Source organism: Arvicanthis niloticus, chromosome 11 (genome assembly GCF_011762505.2).
Source record: "Arvicanthis niloticus isolate mArvNil1 chromosome 11, mArvNil1.pat.X, whole genome shotgun sequence".
Classification (NCBI taxonomy): Eukaryota; Metazoa; Chordata; class Mammalia; order Rodentia; family Muridae; genus Arvicanthis; species Arvicanthis niloticus.
In genome coordinates, this window is record NC_047668.1 from 48267919 (window position 1) to 48290505 (window position 22587).

A 22587-nucleotide genomic window follows, 5' to 3' on the forward strand; every position below is an offset into this window, starting at 1 on the left:
TACTTCCTAAATGTCTCAACTCTGTTGCAGACTTATAAAAAATAGCATCAATGGTAAAGGAACTTTTGTGGTCCCTGGGAGCCTCTTTGGCTTTATTCCCATGGACAACTCTGGTTGGACATAGATATTTCATTTCTTTTTGTGACATACAATGGTGACATACAATAAACTGATGCAGTTCATAATTTACTCCAAGTGACATTGATCAGTAAACCACTAGTACCAAGGCAGACACTGAAGTTTCTTATATCCTGAATCTTTGATTCACTTTCTGCTACCCTCTGCCAATAGTTAGGATGTGGTTATACCAACTCTCTCCCTACAAATGTTTTTATCAGAACAAAAGAATTCAACATTATTATTTTTACTAAAAATTTTAGTTCTTTGAGAATTTCATACAACACATTTTGATCATATTCACTTTCCTCTCCCAAATCCTGTATCATCACCACTGTGGGGAAAAAACCCTAACATTAAATATTTTCTTTCAAGAGGTACTTGAACCAAGAACACAATGACAGTAGTTATCAACATTAATTAGTGCTTGACATGTATTGGCAGATAGCAAATGACTTTCCACATTGTGGGATATGTGCAAAAATAATTGTATCAATGACTGTGTACACAGAAGGTTTCAGTAAAGGAATGCATAAAACATCAATCAGAACAAGCGAACTATAGTCTTGATTACAAGGAAGTGAGATTTGCAATCAGCTTCTAAGCAGGGTATTTGGGTAGGGACTGATGGAGCTCAGTGGTGGCTTATCTTCACATGGTTCTGTGAAGGTTACTGCCACAGGGCCCGAGTCTTGTTACAAATAGCTTCATGAAGAAGTAGGCTGGGTAGGAAGTACTCCTGGGATGTCCATTTTCAGGATTCTGTACCCTTCCTACAAAGGACTCCTTTTGCTTTTAGGGATACCCACTTCCAAAGTGAACAATGCTTGTGTTGATTCTTATTTTTTAAAAATACATATATGTGTAAAAGCCATCAAAATAAGTAAACATTCATGAACAAATATAGCCATTCCCTTAACAAAGTAAATTGAGCAAGAAGTATCAGCATGAATTCCCAGAATTCAGCCATGTTTACATTTTCTTTGTCATTATTTACTCTCAAATAAATGAAGATGTGTTGATATTATGTATATCAATTTATGACAGTACTAGGCTTAATCTCTTAGTCAGTGACACATGACATAGAGACCTTATAAAAAACCATGTGTGCAGGCAGGGGTCTCTGGATTTCTGGAAGCTTCTCTGGTTATCTTAGAAAGAGTTTCTTGCCCCTCGACTTCAGTGGGCAGTGAGAGGCATGGCAGCCTGTGTGTTCACAGACACATCAGAAATAGAAGGTGGGAGACTGGGAAGACAGATAAAATCAGACTATCATCTCCTCAGGGTCATGGTGGGAAACCTATAAGGAAGAAGTCAGGCTGAGGTGGTCAGATTATTCACCATTGGTATAAGGACTCTGATTTATTTCCATCAGTAACTGCCACTTCTCTTATCCTGACAGGCAGGGAGACTGGGCAGGAAACTCCAATGGGCTGGGCCAGTGCTTGTGGAGGTGAAAGCAGCCATTGGTTTCTAATGACCTTGCACATTCTGATCTCTATTTTTATTTAGACATCTGAAAATTCATCATTTTGGAATCTACACTGAAAAACAAGAAGCCAATGTGAATGGTTTGGGCAGGGCAATTAGTCTCTGAACCTCGGATTCTAACCTGTGAAATGTTCATTTCTGAATGTCTGTGAGTCAGCATTTAGTGGCTACTTTGTGGCTACTTTGTGGTAGATGCTGTATCCTGAATGCTGAGAGAAAGCATTTTTTTTTAAGTATTCAGACTGATCAGTTGGTTAGATATTAGGCAGCTGTGATTTTTTTATTATTTATTTTTATATTTTATTTACATTTCAAATGCCATCCCCTTTCCCCATTTCCCCTCCCTAGAAAACCCCTATCCCATGCCCCCTTTTCCCTTCTGCTTTTATACATTTTTAAAAATGTTAATCAAAGGCTTTATAAGTTTGGGAGTGCTCAATCAGAAGTGTAACCCAATACCCAACCTAGATATATAAACTATCTTTGACTGGTAGAGACATGTGAACATCTGCCTCCATGCACCCCCCTTCTCTCTCTTTCTCTCTCTCATCACCTAGCTTCACCCTTCCTGTTAAAATAAAATTTTTCTCTCAAAATGCAATTAGAGCATAATTATTCCTAATTGTACCAGTGAGGTACAAGATAGTCCTAATACCCAGTCCATCATTTTGTTGACTAACCAGAACCTCTGTCATCTTGTCATCTCTCCTAACTAAAACACTTAGTTTTGAACCTGGCTTTTTTCTTGGCTTTAGAATGAATGTTAGCTGAAAACCATCCACTCAGATCTTTTCTCTCAAAGTAAATAGCCAGAATTGGCTGTGAGACTATAGGTCTTCAACCCCGTCAGAAATCCAGAATGACTGAGATAACTGAAATTATGGGAAGCACTAAGCATGGCAGCTGTGATTTTATTGTGAAGGTACAATACTAGAGCAACTGTGGCTGGACAGGTCATCCACTGTACAGCTCCAGAGGGAGCCATTCCTCCTGGAGTGCATTCTGTGAAGCATTACATTACATAAACTAGAGCTACATTGAAACACAGTCCAAGAAAAACACTCAAGAAGACAGAAAGGTGGATCTATTAGACAAAATAAAAATGATAACTAAGTTAGGGTTGTGTTGGAGAATATTTGTTCAAGAAAATTGTTTTTAGGTTGGTCTGTTTTATTTCTATGGTTGTGATAAAATACCCAGACAAAAAGCAGTTCCAGGTTATAGTCCATTATTGAGGGCAAGTTAAGGCAAGGGCTCCAAACAGCTTTTCATATCACATCTACAAGTGCAGAGAGAAATGCATTCATGCATGCTCACTTGCATGCTTGCTTATTCTCAACTCAATTTCTCTACTCTTACATAGTTCAGGATACCATGCCTAGGAAATAGAGCTGCCAATATTGGGATGAGTCTTCCCATATCAACTATCTTAGAACAATTTCTAATAGATGTGCCCATAGGCCAAAGCAGATAGTCTATCATCAAAGGCTCTCTTCCCAGGAGACTCTAAGTCGCATTGAACAAATAGCATTAAGCATCCAACTATGGTGGTTAATATCATATGATGGTTAATATCCAGAACTAATAGTGGATACACAACAAGATCTCTAGGGTCGTGTGAACTGGGAGTCTGAGTGACAACACTTTCCTGTCTCCACTTACTAATAATGCTCGTCAGCACATACTGCCCATTTCTAATTCTATCAATTCTAATTGGCACCTCCCAGCCTTGCCACTATAGGCAGACTAATTTGGCCCATCCTCTGACTCCTTGCACATGTTTTCCTCCACTTTGTATCAGGTTACATGGAAGTCTTTTGCTGTGTGTGTCTATTGCCTTTCTTTCCTCTATCAAAAATCATGAGCTCTGCAAGGCAGCCTTGGCCTTCACACACCTTTCTCTCTCTGCTACTGTGTTTACTGCCCATTCCTTTTGCGAGTTCACCAAGGCCTGGCCATGGAAGAGCTGGCAAGAATGATGTCACTTTTATAGGATGACTTAATTTTTCATGTAGTTGAGACTTGTGACATTGAATTTGAACAGGCTCATAGTTTGATTTCTCCAAATTTGTTGAATAGTCTGGTTTGATGACATTCTGCCTTCAGTGAACAAGAAGAGGTAAACCTATTTCAATGGACTTGAGACATTCTGCTGAAAGTTGTTCTAATGTTGCAAACTGATTCCAGACACATCATGATACCCACTGTGGATTAACAATCTACTATGCACTGAGGTCTGCATTTACCCTAGGGAAAGAAAGAATCATGACTTTCATATTAGAATTTTGAAAAATTAGAAAGAACTTTGCAGAAAATGTAAGAGAGAAGGCTTGTAATTACTTATTTATGTGTGCATGTGACTTATTTGTGTGTGCATGTGTGTGCACATGTGTGTCGATGACAGAGAGCATGTTCGGGTGATGTTTCTTGGGATGCCACTCCTCATTTTCTGTTTGTTTTGAGCCAGGGTCTTTCACTAGACCATAGTTCACTAACTAGGAATTCCTTCTAGCCAACAAATTCCAGAAATCCATTGGTCTCTTGCTTCTCTAGCACTGGATCACAAGTGCATGTCACTATGCCTGAATCAAACACAAGTAATCATACTTGTAAAGTAAGTGCTTTCCCATCAAATTCTCTCCAGCTCTGACACACAGTTACTCTTATTTTGAACCTTGTAGTTAACATTTGATGTTGCCTCATAGCTCTCAGGGTTGGACAATAATACCATCCCTGGAAGTGACATAATCTCTTCTCCTCTTCCCTTTTTTTTCTTTGCTTATGAGCAGCAAATGTCTGCAGTGAAAGGTGCCAAGGTTTAATAGTAAATAAAGATCTTCCTTCAGTAATCTACTGTGGGAAACAGAGATGTATGAACCCAGATGTGACTTACAGTACATTTCCAAATGATTTCATAAACAAGTGACTTAACTTGGTTAGAACTTAGTCAGGACTTAGATAAACCTGTGGCATCAAAGACCCCAGGGGTGTATCTACTGTCCAAGTGGTGACTCCTTCCTTCTGATCCATCATGTGCACACTAAAAATCCTGGTGACAGATAGAGGAATGCTAAAGCTGTCTGAGTCAGTGTATCTGGGACATAACCTACTCTATAGAAAGTCTTAGAACCTGCAGTGTGGAGATGCTAGTATCTGCTGTCTGTTTTCCTCTGTAGAAGCACAACAAGTGTCTCCATTTATTCTCTCTGTGTGATTCTTTGTAAATTCCACTCATCCTTCTTCTTTGAACTTTTGATTAACAATACTGTCAGCAGAGCAATTTGATGCCCATGGAAAGGTACTGTTTATGAAGCATTTTCTTTTTCTGATTTTTTTGATAGTTGGAATAGGAAGGCTATTTTATGCTTGGAAACCTCTCTATTGTTTCCCTTCTATGAATGTAAAGTAGAAACTGACAGAATAAGTTAGCTTTTCTTTCCTGTGTAGCTTTATCTGCACTGTTCTGGGTCTCTGCCCTTGGATTCAGGTTGCACAGGCACAGAAACACATCTGCAGTTGGATGCTTTAGATTTAGCCTAGAATGGAGTATAGTTAGGGGCTTCTTGTATTCTTTACCCAAATGTACCTGCTTTGCAAGTGGTACCCATCGCTTTAGTGATTGTGAAATGACAGAGTGAAGGATACTTCAGAGGAGCTGTGGGAGGCAGAGGAGATATGGTCTCCAAATCTTGTTTGTTAGTACTAGTTTTTCAGTAGCCACCCCCTCTAGCTAATTTAAGTATATGATGTATTTAAGTATTCATGATGTTCATCATTTAGCATGATTCTCATAAGTGCCTGGCCCACATTAAACAATATGGGCAAAGGGTGCATAATTACAGCTCTGGACATGCTCAATTCCAATGGGGAAGCCATATACATATGTATGAACCCAAGTGTGACTCACATTGCATTTCCTAACCATTTAATAAACAAAGTAACTTAACTTGGTTAGAACTGGATGTTCTAACACTCAGTTAGTATACAGAGTTCTAAAGTAGCAAAGAGAAGGGTCTCACCAGTCTGCATTCCATGAATACTTGGTCCACGTCATAGCCACTGACTCCAGGGCTTCCAGGAGGACAAGGTAGATGTGGCCTCTCATGTAGCATACCATTATTCTCTTCTTCAGAATGGTAGCCACTCAGCTAAGTGAAAGGCATTCAGTGTCTAGTCCAGTGAGGTTGTTCTTGAGGCTGGTAAGATGATAAACATCCAAAAGTTTCAGGGGTGCCTATGCAAGCATAGACACAGACATACACACAGACAAACACAGATACACCCCCCCACACACACATAAAGAGACACACAGACAGATACACAGAGACAACAAACACCTAGACACAAACACAAAGACACATACAAAAATGCATATATATATATATATATATATATATATATATATATACAGACACAGTGACAGACAGACTCAAACACAAAGAAACATACACATACACACACACGAACAAAGAGACAGACACAAACATACAACCACACACATACACACACACACAAAACATAAAAACACACACAAACACATACACACAGACACACACACAAGCACACAGTCAGATACACACAAATATATACACACAGACACACACACACACACACACACACACACACACACACACACACACACCCTTCAGTGGTAGTTATTTGTATCTGGGCTCCGGGGGGTAGAGGGGGACTTAGATGGAGTACGACTGCAATCTAATGGTTTAGGATCTGAGTGATCTATGTTCTAGCTGAGTGGATGTTGTCCATCACTCTTTTCTTATCTTGGTTTCTTCATCTGTGAAATCAAAAGCCATGCTTGAAAATCTCCTGGGACTCTTTCTGCTTAGATATTCTCTCAACTAGACCAAGAATATAAAATCAAATCAAATCAAAACAAAATCTTTTTTTTCCCAGAGGAGAGCACATGTCAGGAGGAAAAGACCTGTTCTCAACAGGGCACAGAGAATCAGTTCATACTCCACGTGGGAGTCAGACAAACTGTAAAGCCAGTGCATTTGACTGTGGGATTTGTGGTTGACTGAACAGTTCATAAACTGAATGTTTAAGGTTAAAGATACATTTCCATTAAGGGGATCTATATCACTGTCACAGCAGATTCTTTCCCCAACAATTCTGGTTTACGGAGTTCTTGGAATGTTAAAACTCTAGGAAGAAACATGATTGTATATTATATTGATTTTTAGAGTTGAATGAAAACTTATATCAGAGATGCTGGGGTAATTCATGAAATAGATTGTTTTAGTTGATAGATAAGGTCAATGGAGGAAACACTATGCTAAAATCCCCATTCCTTCTTAGTATTGAACACATAAAATACTTTATGACAAGTGTTTTACCTGGACACAGTCTGGGCCACATTCTGTCACTCATTCTCTTCCCATGACATTTGAGAAGTTAAAAAAAAAAGGAGGATGGGAACCCTTAAGGGTTATTTTATTTTCTGGTTGTAGATAAGGAGAGAAAGGAGTTTGAAGTTTTTATGAACATTAGTTAACTAGAAAAAAACGACAGGAAAACTGTACAAAGTAAAATTGTGTCTAAATACTAAATAGAAATCTTGCAGAGATTGAACTGAATGCAGCGAGGAGGGTATACTATAACTGACAGGAACATGCATTCAGAAAGTGTTGCTTAGAGAGAGAAGATCGCATCCCAGGAGACAGGTAGTTAGTAGAGAAAGAAAAGAAGATCTCAGAAAGAAATTGGAGCTCAGGACAGAGGACAGTCACGGAGGAACAGGAAGCCCAAGGCAGAACACCTGTCCTAAGGTAGTATTGATTTGCAACAGAAAAAAAGAGATGGTTAATATATGAACTACTGGAGCCCCTTCATTACACCCTAGAGAGTACACAAAGGACCCCAACAGTCTGTTGCTATCCCTCTATAGTTAGGGAAGTCCTATCTCAAAAACACTTTATACAACGATTTCTAAAAATTTGAGCACTTAAAAATTCTTTTTGAAGAGATAGGGAATGCCCAGGGCATCAATTAAGTCTCATGAAGAGCCTGGTCACACAGTGTGAGAGATTCTTCTTTTGTATCCCCATCATGAAGTGGACTCCTCTGTAGATTTCCGATGTTTCCTTGACAGCCAGAAGGCTCTGCCTATCCTGTGCTGGAAGATGGAGAAAATTGTGGGGTATCCAGCATGTCTTTGAAAGGATGTAACAGTTAAATCCATTTTAACTCCAGTGAAATTATTCTTTTGAGTGGGAGGAAAAGTTGTGGTCCTCAAATTAGCCATTAGCTGAGTGATTGTCCATCTGCTATCTTCAAAACTACTGATCTCTTTGGGGAAATGAAAAAATAAAAGTAAAATGGAGACTGGAATGGGTTTTGTGTGCTGTGAACCATAAAAGATACCATTTGACTTGATGAATAATAAATAGAAAGGCTTTTGGTGGGACTCGATTTTGTCTGCTTCTGACTTCTTTACGAAACAAATAGCCATTAACTTGTCTGCTGGCCACCTCTCAGGATGCACTGAGAAATGTGACAGGAACATTATATGGTGTCAGAAATCATCTTTGTTGTCAAAGTCACCTTATAATTTATGACTTTTGGAGTTTCTTACCTTTATGACAATCTTCTAAATGTAGAAAAAGACCTGAAATCTTCAGGAAGACATGCACAGAGAAATATTAAGGTAACATGTGGGAAGTGAGGTCATCTACCTAATTCTTAATGTAACTCTACACAGGATAAACAGGGGAAAAGGTGGTTAGGAAGTAAGGATATCAGAAATGTAGAAGAAGAAGGTACAGAGGAGAACCCACTGGCATCAATGGAATTTGTATGTCAGTTCCAATCTGCAAATGCAAGAGTGTCTTTGCATTTGAAATTTAGCAGTGTTTAAAAATTAAACTTGACTATGTGTAAATTTGTTCTTTTTTTATTTGGAAGGCATAACAATTTTGATGACTATGGGTACTGTTTATTTTAAATTCTCTACTGCTATTATTACTCTGGGAGCATAACTGACCCTTTGCAATGTTTCCATAATTCAAAAAGAGAAAAAGAAAGAAAGAAAGAAAAAAAACAGAAAGAGAAAATGCCCTTGTGGTTATGCTTCCATACTGTTTCCTGAAAGAAATGAGATTGAAACCATTCAAAGGAAATGAATTTTTAGAAATATTTCAAGATCAGAATAGAATGAACTTGGGTGTGTCACTTCTCAGGAAAATACCATCATCTCAGGGTCACAAGAAAGAAAGTTGAGATGCCAGATGGCTCAGCAGGTAAGGTACCTTCTGCCAATCCTAGAGACCTGAGATTGATCCTTAGGATCTACATAGTGAGAGAGGAGGCCAGACTTTTACAGTCTGACTTGTGACCATCACCCATCTGCAGAAATGCTGTCATACTCATGCACCCCCTCATATTAAAAGAAACAAAATGTAATTTAAAAATTAAGCAAGAAAACCTATGGTTCATTTTCTCTGAAAACGTAAGAGTTTACTGTGGGAATTCTTTTCAAATTGGAGTTTATTTTGTTTTTGAAACTTAAATTGCACTTGTTTATTTATTGGATTTTATGGTGTGTGTGTGTGTGTGTGTGTGTGTGTGTGTGTGTGTGTGTGCGTGTGTGTGTGTACATTAGCATGCTATAGCGCCTGTGTGGAGGCCAGAGGATAAAATATTGGAATCAGTTCCTTCAATGGAAGGCAGGTCATCAGGTATGGAGAGAGGACGTTTATCCACTGAGCCATCGTACTATTTCCTGGACTCATTTAAAAAGCAAACCAAACTCGTTTGACTCCGTGTTGTGCATGTCGTGAGAGCTGGAGAAAAGGAGGAGGCTGGCTTCTCATTTGCTAAATGAAACCTTGTCAAGTCCCTACGGTAAAATAAGCTACAGAAATGTTTAGAGAATGAAGGTGACGATGGGCCCGGCAGTCACTTAGTCACGGGCAGTGCTTTGTGTTTATTAATCCTGTCTTACTCAAAGAAATTCATAAGCATATATAATCTTCAAGTTTGATAGCATGAATTACAAACTAGCATTAAAGAATGACCTCTGACCTGGACCTGGATCACCTTGAAGATAGTTATGCTGGTACAAGGTACACATGTACAAAGGCTGCATCTCCACCTAATTGCTAAGCAGCTTCGTGCTAGACACTTAAAAGAGAGTCACTATTTGTCTTTATAACTCCCATCAATTTGTCTTGTATTCCTTCAATATAATATTTAACTTAGAAATCACAGCCATTTAAGAAATGGCAAAAAGATCCTTCATCCTTACCTAGCTTCCTCTGGGAGGCCAGGGGGAACTTGTGATGTCATTTTCCTTCCTGTTTTCCATGTTTGGTACATGTTGCTGGAGATCTGGAAAGTCTGCTTCATCCTATGCATGGCGACTCTAAACTTCTAAAGGGAGAGTTACTGTTGGAACAGAACACACAGTGTCTTTTCAGTCTACACATATATGAAAAAAATAACTCAGATGTACAAAGCAGAGCTGACCTTCCCTCCCCCTGGGTCTTCACTTTCATTAGGCAATATATGTAATTTTAGGTCTCTGGTGTTTTCCAAATTCTGTTGGTGACATGGTCATACAATTCTAGAGTTCAACTCTAATTTTTTGTTGTTATTATTGCCTGAATCCCACTCAACTGAACCTCTTTTTCTTTTCTCCTTTCTTTCTTTCTTTCTTTCTTTCTTTCTTTCTTTCTTTCTTTCTTTCTTTCTTTCTTTCTTTCTTTCTTTCTCTCGTGGACAGCAGTAGTGAAAAGCAGCATTGAAGAAGCCAGCAATGTCTCCAATTAGCTTAGACTTACCAATAAATAACAAGAGTGAGACTTAGCATTAGCTTTCAAGTATCTGCGAAAAGGGGTGGGTAGGAAAAGCTAGTCTGAGTAAGGGTGCTGTTGACCAAGCAGGGTCAGAAATTTAGTGTCAGGTGCCAGTCAGCAGAAGAGTGACAAGCTTCAAATTACCTTGCTTGGGTACTTTTGAGGGTGCCTGTCTGCCCTGTGACAATCATGCAAGAGTGCTAGTGATTTACACACCACACAGCTTTGCCTGATATGAAGAGTTATTTTCAATGTGATGCTTTCTGTAATGTTTGGATAAATCTTTATTTTATGCCTGAGTGATTTGTTTGTCTTAGTTATTCACATTCAGTTGTTTTAATTAAAAATAAGATATATTTTTCTGGAAAGAATAGAAAAGTCAAATACTAAATGTGGAGTATAGTTTCTTAACAATGAAGTAGAAACCAGGGAAGGAATCTAGTGTACTTTTTAAAGAAAAGAATTTAATTTAATTGTGTGTATGTGTGCATGGCTGTGTGTGGGTACATACATATGAATGCAGGTAACTTTGGTGGTCAGAAGAGAGTGTGGAGTCCCCTCAAGCTGGGGTTACAAGAGGTCGTGAGCCACCCCATGTGGGTGCTGGGAACTGAACTCAAATTTGCAAGTTCCATAAGTTCTTTCAATTGCAAAGCTATATGTCCAACCCTACCTGTGCATTGAAACAAAACAGAATCTTCCAAACTTTACTGAGTTATAAATTATAAACAAATGTGTACAGATCATCCATTTTATGTGTACAATTTAAGTAAATGTATTTGTTTATAAACTTTTGAAAACTGCATATGCTTATGAGACCACTTCCAGGAAATAGGACATTTGCATCATGTTAGAGAATTCCTTTGGCAGTCAATCTTAAATCCCATTGCATTTGTGCTTTTTGTGATTTCTGATAGAAATGGAATCCTGAAGCATAGATTATTAAATAATTAGCATCTTCCATTTAGCATGATTGTGACAGTCATTATGACATCACACATATTTTTCTGCTTGATTCTGCATTTTTTATTGGATACTTTATTCATTTACATTTCAGATGTCATCCCCTTTCCCCATTTTCCCTACCTAGAACCCCTCTATCCCATCCCCCCTCCTCCTTATTGCTTTTATACCATTTTAATTACATTCAAGTATTAAGGTCAGTTCTAGGCTGAGAGACTAGCAATGCAATAGATGCAAATAGTCAAGGAACAAGCAAGACCATAAACACAAATAGTCAAAGAAGAAGCAAGGCAATGAACAAAATTCCGTGAATACTCTGTTGATCACTGTTTCAAAAGGCTTATCAGGATATCGTCACACATATAAACAGGTCATATACATGGAAGTTATATTCACCTCTAGAGGAATAATATAGTTATTACATACTGATCCTGTTGCCTTAGAGTACACGTATAAGTGTATGAGGATTGTGCCTTCATTTCTCTTGAGTAAGTAAGTACCTGGCCAGGGAATTCCTGAGAATCATGGTAAAGGCCATTTTTACCTTTGTAAGAGCCTGTCAAGCTATGTTCCAATATGGTTGAAGTATTCCATTTTGTTACTAGAAGTGTATAAAAGATTCAGTGTATGTATGTTTTGTATGACCAACACTGGCTTGGTCATCTCTTGAGTTTAGTATTTAAATTGGATGGGAAATATTTCATATTCCCTATATATTACTATATTGATCCTTTGAATACTTACTGTGAAGTATCAATGGAAGTCTTGCTCTTTTCATTTTTTTTGGTGACAGTTTCATGTAGCAATTTTTTTATATAATTGTGTATGACCTTGAATTTCTGATCCTCCTGTCTCCACCTTCTGTGTGCTAGGATTACATGCATGTACAACCATACCCAATTCATACAGAGCTGAGAAAAGAACCTAGAGCTTATGTAGACCAGCATTCTACCCAGTCAGCTGAACCTCTAACCCTCAATACAAACTTTTATTGAATGATTTTTTTGTTAGAGGTTTACACTGTAATTAAATTGTAAGTTTATTTTATATATTTATACACAAGTGTTGTTATATATTTCTATGGGTATACACATAGAAAGGTATATACAGAGACATAAACATACCAGTAGATATATAGTTGTTATGTTTGTGATTATTTATGGGAATTATAGGTGAAATATGTAAGTAAATATATATAATAAACACTATTTATATGCATACATATACACTTTTAAATCAGAGAATGATCATCTTTCCACTATTCATATGTATTTTTATTTCATTTAGCTAATTAATTACTTAGTATGTGTTGGGCACATGCATGCCAGACCACATATGTGGAGGTCAGAGGACAAATTATGGGAGTCTGTTCTCTCGTTCTATTGTATGAAACCCAGGCCCTGAGCCTGAATAGCAATCCCTTTGCTTGCCAGCACTCATTTATATTTCAGAGAACAGAAAATTTAAACCTGCTGTGTTCTGTCTGAGATATCCTCACCCACCTCACCCATTCTAAAGTTGAAGATATTCTTTCTTTTGAGTCCCTATTTTCAACCTTATCTGTTCAGATCTATGATTCATTTGTTTTTGTTTTTTGGTGTGTGTGTGTGGTAAGAAAATAATTAAATGTCATTAAAAAATATGGTTATCAGTTGTGCCAGAACCATTTGTTGAAAGGCTCTTGCTTGGCTTGTTGAATTATCTTGGCATAATAGTTAAAATTGAATTGTGAATGTGGGCATGAGATTGTATCTGGAGTCTTTTGTTTCCTTGTCTGTTCACACAGCAGATACAGTATTCTGATTTCTGTAGTGTAATCAGAAGAATCAGTGTAAAGTTTTGAAAGCAGGAAGGGCTTATTTTGGATTTGGGGTTTGGACTTTAATGTAAATTTTAGAATTCTTTAAGAAGCTGATAATTTTTTCCTTGAGATTTTAGTGGGAATAAATTAAAGTGGAATTTAAAGAATATTTTTAACATCTTATCTTCTAAACCATAATATAGGTTTCACAGGGTGATTTTTGACAACTTATGTATGGTTTGTTTACATTTCCTTTAACCCTCTCTGTTTTTAAAAACTAAAAAAAAGGGATTCTTACTATCCATATTAGTTTACAGTTATTCATTCAATTTATCCCAAGATGGTGCTGAATTGTTTGTATTTCTTTTACTTCTATCAATGTTGGCTATAGATTTTGAATTGATATTATTAGGTACACAAAGTTTAGAGATATGTTTTTCTCATAAATTAAGATATTATTTATTAATGCATACTTATTATTTCACCTCAAAGCTTTAGTTTCTAAATTAATAATTCTTTTGGTTTATTTTAAAGTATGTGCATAAATGACCTTTCAGTATTAGCTTAGATAAAAAACATCTGTTTTGGTTAAAGAATTAATTTTTGTTGAAACCACGAAGTATTCTATAAGCTCCTCTTTGCTTAGTATGATACCTAACATTTGTATGACATACATGCATTTTTAAAAGTTCTTAATTACACATAGAGCAGTTGATCTTTGACTATTGACTTTGTATTTTGTTATATACCTAAATGCATGGTTATGTTTCAGTAGCCTTTTACTCATGGCTATCTTAACATTTGACAGCTATATACACATGTCAATATGTGAACATGTGTTGTTTATATATGAATGCAGACTCTTCTTTTTTTTTTTTTTTTTTTTTTTTGTTAAATCAGTGCACTGGCTAAGGACTTCAAGAAATGTTATAAGTTTAAGCTTCAATCCTGGATTTTCATGATTCTTGTTTTAGTCTTAGAATGTTTAATCTTTCACCATGAAATATGATGTTAGGTAAAATCTGATGAAAAGAATTAAACTTGTTACTTTATATGTGTTGTTAAAAGTAATTTTGCAAATCTTAAAGGAAAGAAATCCATGGTGTTAGCTGTTGGCTTCTTGCCGATGCTGTTCATTCGGTTGCAGAGTCACTCTAAATTTCTAGTCTGTTGAAAGTGTTTCTAACAATCATGAGTGGATAGTAATTATGTCAATGCATCTCCTGTGTTCTCATAGGCAACCATGGGCCTTTGCTCTTCTTTTGTGACTATAATAGATTACACTGTCAAGTTTTAAATTCTAAGCCAACTTTGTGTCCCCTGGAAAATATACATGTGCCCTTTTTATGTATTTCTAGTTTTTTATTTACTAATATATTTAAAAGTTACCAAGCTATTGGACTATCCTTTTCTTAAAACTTTTGACATATTTTGGCAATAGGGCCTCACAAGTTTTTAATATTTTATCCTATGGCCAGGCTCAGTGTCCTATTTATACTCTTTGGTTTTCACTTTCAGTGGCGGCTCCAGATTACAATATGTGTTAAAATTTAAGAAATTAAAAATATATTTTCATTTTCTCATTCTATCTCTTTATTTTTACACATTATACTTCTACATGTTGTATATTTCAAAATATATCATTGTAACTTTTCTTTTATAATCAATTGTCTCTTAATAAATTAAAATTTTAATTTGCATTCCATTTATAATCCTCTTAACATTTTCATCCCTTTTTAATATGCTTAATCTTATCTTTTTTTCTATAACCAAAAAGTTATGTCATTTTTAAGGGCAGGTTTTCTGGAGATAGATATTAAAATTTTCTTGCTTAAAAAACATCTTTTTTTTTTGTTAGAAAAATGACAATTTTACTGTGAACAAAATTATACCTTTGTTTTTAAGGCTTAGGGGGAAATCTAAAATGTTCCTTCTTAATTTCATGTGCTAGTGGACTAACAGTTACAATGTAAGTTCTGAAATGTATAGGTTAGATATTCATAATGTAGTCTGAGTTTTACAACGTTTCATTTTTGTTGTGTTTTCTGTTTATTTTAGATAGGGTCTCACTACATAACCTGGCTGGCCTGTAACTAGCTATGTAAAGGTGATTTTAAATAACATTTTAAAACACTTCAGAAATGTCTATCCATTGCCTTCTGCTTTTCATGTGTTTGTATGAATGGTCTGTAGTTCATCATCTTTTTGTTTTCTTCATGAAGTGTCTTTAAAACTGGCTGCCTTAAATATTTCTTTTGATTCCTGGGTTTCATTATTTTGATTATGATATTTCTTTATGTTTGTCTTTCTTGGTTTTATTGAGTTTCTTGGATTTGTCTATGATTTTTATAAAATTGGAAAATATTTTGCAATTATTTACTTAAATGGTTTTCTTTTCTGTGCTCTTTCCAGATATTTTGTTTAAATGTGTGAAAGGTCATTTGGCACTGTTTCACAAACAAATGAGTCTTATTTTAGCAGTTTCTTTCTGTGTATTATTTTCAGATATTTTTATGATTATGTTTCCAAATTTATTGATATTTTCTTGTGCACCAACCCATTTTTGCTAATCTTATTGCATTTAATATTTCAGTTTCTCATTGGTCAATATTTAAAAAGCCAAATGAGATTTTCTTTAGACCATCTCGAGGAATTAGTAGATGATAATTCAATATCTAATTTAAAAATTCCATTTGTAGATTTGTAGTATTTTCCTCATTGTTTGTGACTTCATTTAACTTTTTACAAGTTAGAAAGAAAAAAATTATTACAAAAAAACACAGCTGAGATTGTAAACAGCATACAAGAGCTGGGCACTAGGCTGTTTTCATGTTAAAGTGTGATTATTCCTGGAGGCTCAGTATGTTATTTATTTCTATAGGTTTTATTTTTCTACTTTGTAAGTTTCATTTTGTTTAAAAATATTCGAGTGTATTTATTTTCACATTTTGATCATTTTCCTTCTGTCTCAGTTTATGGACTGATTCCTCCCACCTCCCCCCACCCAGTATGAGTTATTATTCTTGACTTCAGCATGTGATTTGTGACTTAAAACTTAATTTTGGATAAGGCAGAGTCATTATTGAGTCACAGATGGTTTTGGTTCCCACAAATACCACCAGGCTTCATCTTGGTAGAAGATTATTTACTTGCTAAGACTTCTTTTTGAAGCTTTAACACAAGTCTTGATTGCATTTATATTAGGGAAATAGAGCATACACACACTCACACACATGCATATATATATATATATATATATATATATATATATATATATATATATATATATATATTGCTGTTCTGTCTTATGAAAGAAAAGGAAGAGAAGACTCAAGGGCACCCTAGTAATACTTTTGGTGTCTTTCCCCACAGCACGTTACAAACTATAACTCTTCTTTGAAAATTTCTGCTACTTCATCTTCTCTGCACTTTACTCTCTGTCTCCTCAGTGGGAGAAGATAACTCTCATTCTATTTGGGCTCTCTCTTAGCACCACAGTTCAGAACGTACCTTTATTCCAGGGCAGAGACCTGGAATAATTGCAAAGTTCAATCTTGGTATTTCTGGGTTTTGTTGACTCATTGGAATGTCTGTATAAAAAAAGGCAAGTTCTGGCTTCATTGGGATCTAGTACAACATTCCTGCTATATACAGCTAGAAAACTAGAAAGTTTTGTGTGTGTGTGTGTCTGTCTGTCTGTCTGTTTGTATCTATCTATCTATCTATCTATCTATCTATCTATCTATCTATCATCTATCTATTTATCTAACTATCTGTAATAAATTTTAATAAGCCTTAGATCAGTGGTTCTCAATCTGTGGTTTGAGACTTCTACCAGGGTTGAATGTTCCTTTCACAGGTGTTCCCTAAGAGCATCAGTATATCAGATATTTACATTAACATTCATAACAGTAGAAAATTACAGTTATGTAGTTATGAAGTAGGAACAAAAATAATGTTATAGTTGGGGGTCACTACAATAATACAGTGGAGTTGTATTAAAGGATCTTAGCATTAGGAAGAACTTACATGATATTTTCTGAGATATTCTATGTGTTCTTGTAACTATGATTAGAACAAAGTTCTATAGTATGCTATACACACACACACAAACCTATCATAAGGGTCATCTTAAAAATTAGGCACATACTAATAACAGCTAAAAATACATACTACAATAAAACTTACATAAATCTGTCTTCAAATTTCTAACTTTATCCAAATAGGCTGTATTTTTAAGTTGTAGTTGGTAGCAGAAACTACAGAAGATGAAAAATTAGACAAGAGAATATACAAATATATCCACACATTCACAAATAGACATAGAAGTGGTCCCATAGAGAATAGAAATAACACCCTTAACTATATATATAGTGCTTTCTAGAGTTCTTATTAGCTTATCATTTTCTATATTCACACATCACATGTGTAAGGATTGGAAAGAATGATACTTCTTTCCTTTACTTCCTATTTTATTGGGATATAAGAGCCCTACCTTAAAAAAAAAATAAACACTTTACACTAGACATTTAAAATAGACTAACAGTTGAAATGTAAGGTCTTAAACTTGAAGATTAAAGATTGATAATGTGCCTAAAGTATAGCATGGGCTGAGGAAAGTCGGGGAAAGTCATTGATGTCAAGATGAGGGATTCTCTGGGCTAGGTACTAGACTGTTCATTCTTCTTAGAATGCCTTTGGTGATTTTGCCCATTCTCTCTCTTTAAATTCATCATAGCCTATAAGTAAGCATCATTTTTAAAATATATATGGGCAATGATTTAGGAAAGAGTTCCATTTTGCTCTTTGGAAAGTTACCTGTTTCTGCAAGTCTTGTTTTCCTTTTATTTCTCCAGGGATGCTGGTGCTTATCTCTCCCTGATTCCACATGCATGCTAAACACTTAAAAGCCTCTTGGTCATTCCCCTGTCTGTACCAGAGGGTCAGGGAAAGAGTGGGGAAACATGAAATTCTGAACCTGCTTCCTCTCACCAGTGCTACAAAACATTAGTAGGAAAGTCTTGTATTCTACTGGAGATTTTTTCTACTAGAAACAGCTCCTACCATAAGATGGGTAACTGGGCAGCATGTGGGGTAATTGAAGACAGCTTGCTGTTTCCTCAAATGTCCAAAGCCTTTTTGAATCCCTTGTACTATCTTCATTCTATCTTTCCTCTAACATAAATGTTACATGGTGTTTTCTTACTGTAGAATACCTACTCTTTGTACCAGTGAAAACTTTAGTCGCCATCAAAACATAATTCAAAATAATTCTTGGAAAATAATTTTTTTCCTTATGAAGTGAACATGTTTGCTAATTTTCTATGTCCTCGGGACAATAACAATCATACAATATCTGGTTATATTGGGACTTGATCTCCAAAGAATTTTGTTTTCCTTGAGTGTAGGACCAACTAATGTATATTTTTAAATCCTAAAGTCTTTTCAAAAGTCATATCCCAATACTTTGGATTCATATATGCTTTTTTTGCATAAAATATTATCTTTAAAACTGTCTGCTACCTCCTCCTATTTTTCACTACTCAGGAGCCTTCAGTAGTTCCCAGAGTATTCTTTTCTTGGCTTATGAGATTTTGAACCACAGACCTGCTTCTCTGTACTGCATTAAGAAGAAAGAATAATTAGTCTCAAATTACTGTCTGGTTGCATTAGATTACAAATTTGCATTTGAAATATAATCAGTTCAATTGCAGAGACTAGACACATGGCATTAATCCCTGCAGTCACAATAACGACTTTCCACTTTCCAGAACACATGGAGAATGTGATATTTTGTTTCGCCTTATTTTCTTTGGCTTGATTTGCAGTATTCTAAAATAGTAGCCATGTCTTAAGTCTTTGCATTTACAGAGGCTCTTACACTTTACATGACCTTTTCACAATACCCTTTAAGTTCATGAAGATGCCTTTTTTTGCAGGCAGTCATGCACATGACACACATAGCACAGAGAATAGCAAATAAAGCCTATGCCTTTTAGAAGTAATAGTAAGGCTGCATTAAACATAATTTATTAGCTTATAAACATATATGAATAAAAAGACAGTACCTCAGATTAGTGGGAAATAGAGTCAACTTATATGTGATATCTACTTACATTGACCATTTTCTTTAAGTCCTTATAAACATCCTGTGAGGTTGTTGTATCTGTTAGTAACATCCCAATGGTGAATGACAGATATCCCCAAGCTAGAAAACTTTACATGATTTCTATTTTTTATGTGACAAGTAAAGGAAGTCAAGAAGTAGCTAGACAAGGTGAGATGGTGACTTTAAGGACACAGAGAAGGCAGACATAATGGAATATCTAGATGGTTTTTATCTCATCAAAACTAATAAGGAAAAGTCTGAGCTTGAAGAGGGGAGAATATAAGGAGACTTGGGCATGCCTCATGTAATACTCCTACTCAGGTAGAAAGTGTACTAAGCAGGCATCATCCTGAACTTTACAGGAGAATTATTGATGACTTTAAGAGATAATGTAGTGGCATATGGAGTTGAAAGACCAAGGTGATAGGTTGGCTGAATAATTAGCCAATGAGAGTCAGACAAGATCATCCACTATGATTTTATTTACCTATTAAAAGTGGGTATCATCTCTCTTGTGGTTTGCATGTGAAATGACTCTACTCTTAACTCCAGGCTCATATGTTTGAATACTTGGTCTCTAGCTGGCTGGTTTTGGGAAACTACGGGATATTTAGGAGATGGAGCCTTCCTGGAAGAAATGGGTCAAAGCATGTCTTATCTTGTGGATTAGAGCCCATCTCAATTTCAGGGTCAGTTTTTTGCTCTGCTTCCCGACTGTCTAAGCCATGTCAGAGCTTAACTCCTGTTGTATGGACTCACACATGGCCATGCTTTTCTGCCATGATCACTCAAAACTCATAAAATATTTCCTCTCCTGAGATGCTTTAGCTCTGTGTTTTATCACCGTATGAAAAAAGTAGCCAATAAAACCTTCTGCATGGGAGATATTTCATAGTGAATAAATGTCAGAATATAGGGGAAAACCATTGCCAGGTCTAAAGTGTTGTACTAATGAATGAGTGCTCCCTATACCATTGACTAAACAAACATCATCACACAAAGCTGACCTGCAACAGATACAGTGGTTTAATGTTTCCAATTTTCTTCCAAATGTAAAGAACTTACAGCTTCACAGACACTTCCTTGTACTCAGATCTGAATTTCCCTTCATCTCTGTGTCTTTCTAGAATAGATGGAAGTGTGCATCTTTCTGGGGCTTCATGAAGTAAGGAACTTGTGTGAAGAAGGAATGATGCTGAGAAAATGTGTGAATTCTAGGACCAAATGAGTCAAGAGTGTCATCACACCTTGCTGCTTCTGCCATTTTGATTACTTTAAGGAATAATGTAGTAGGATATGAAGTTGAAAGACCAAGGTGGTAGATTGGTCCTCACAACAAAATGGATACCAGAGACTGGCAGGGTGGATGAAGATGAGTCTCCAGCAGCTCCCACCTTGTGCTGTGCCTGAGCTTCTCAGTGATGTATTTTGTTTAAACCACAGAACTCACAGTGGACTTAGAGAATTTGCCTACCTGTTTGTGGGCTTAATTTTAATGGGATATAATTGTTTCTCCTTGAGTATATAAGATGCCTGTTCAAATTCATTTTTCCATATTTAACCTTTTTTTCTGAAAAAGAAAAAGTTTATTCTATAAGAAGAGTATTATGTTTTTTTCCCATAAGAAGTGTCATATGGTAAGAGCCTGGTCCTCAGTATCAAAGAATTGAAAGGCAGAAGATATTTAAGGTATGGAGCCTAATGGGAGGTCATTAGGTCAGAAGCATACTGCCTTAGAAAGGGATTAATATCTCATTACAGGCTGATGTTGGTTACCAAGACAACAGATTATTGGTCCTGTCATGTAGTTCTCTTGCTTTGCTCTCTCTTCTTGCCTGCCATCGTTCATATCCAGTTGTCTGTCATGGGGTTGTTATTGTATTGTTTGGGTTTTCTAGCTGCTGGAATCAGGAACCAAATATTCTTCTTTTCTTTATAAAACACTCAGAATCATGCAGTCTGTTGCTGCAACACAAAACAGTCTAAGGTAGAGACAAATTGAGACAGAAATAACAGGTAATCCCTAAGAAGGTCCCGGCTTTACAAGTCTCTGTCTGTTGCTCCACTTTCAGGAACAAGTTCTGTGGCATTTTGGAACTCTGATTTCCTCACCTGTAAAATGAGGCCACTGACACTTACCTCTGAAAGCCACTGTGAGAATTAAGTGGAAGCACCCAGGCTTTCATGCAGAAACACTACACCATTCTGTAAAGGATGCTTGCTGTTTTTTTGGTCCAGACAAGTCTCATATCAAGACATCAGGGCTTCTGATTAAAGTCTCACACTCTGTCTCAAGACAACACCTTTTCTGACCCTTGCTGACCTTTAGTCTTCTCTTCTCTTCATCTGCTTGGGAGGAGAGGGGGAGAAAAATAGAATCCTGCCTGAATGGTGTGATGTGTGAGAATTCTTAGGACAGTAATCAGAGAAGAGCCCCAAGCAGATTAATCTTTTTTATTTACAGATGGAAAAACTGAGGCCCCCAAAGGGAAAAAAACATGCTATAAGTACATAACTTTTCTATTTTCCCTTTGTTATATATTTAAAAAAAAAAACTTTGCTGAATTGCAGTAAGATAAAAAATTTATGGATTGTTTTATTCTGCCTTACCTGGTATCAAATGTGAAGGAGGATATTTACTAGAGGAGAGTAAAGGCCAGTTATGGCTGCTTGCAGTAGCTGAAAGAGTGAATATTTAACGTACACATACACCTAAGAGTGCTTTTCTAATTCCTTGTAGGTAAGTTTACAGCAGGCTATCTTTCATATGTCACTAATTAAATCTATGACTCTGGTTCACTATTATAGAATGGGTCACCAAATGTGGCAGAACTTTGAAGAAAATAAAGCAATGTTTAAATGCTTTGCTCTTTTAAATCAATGAAGTGGCTTGGGGATGTGGCTCCATTGTAAAGTACTTGCCCAGAACATACAAGGCCCTAAGTTTGATCCCCAGCACCATGTAAGCTGAATATGCTGTCGCACAAACAAAATCCCAGCATCAGGGAGATGAAGGCAGAGAAGGATCAGGTGTTCAAGATCATCCCAGGTTACAGGATGAGTTTGAGGCCTGAGATATGAAAGACTGCATCTCTTCTGCCACCCCAACAATAAAAGAACCCAGGAAAGAAACTATGGAATATGGCAAAAATGTTTTCTAAAAATTTGAATTGATATGAAAAAAGCTCAAGGGCAAATATAAAGAATATAAATCTACTTGGTGAAAAAAAATTTCAAGTAAACTATGGGCCGTGTGCTCAGCATCTTGAAGACAGGGCTCTTCAGTCTGA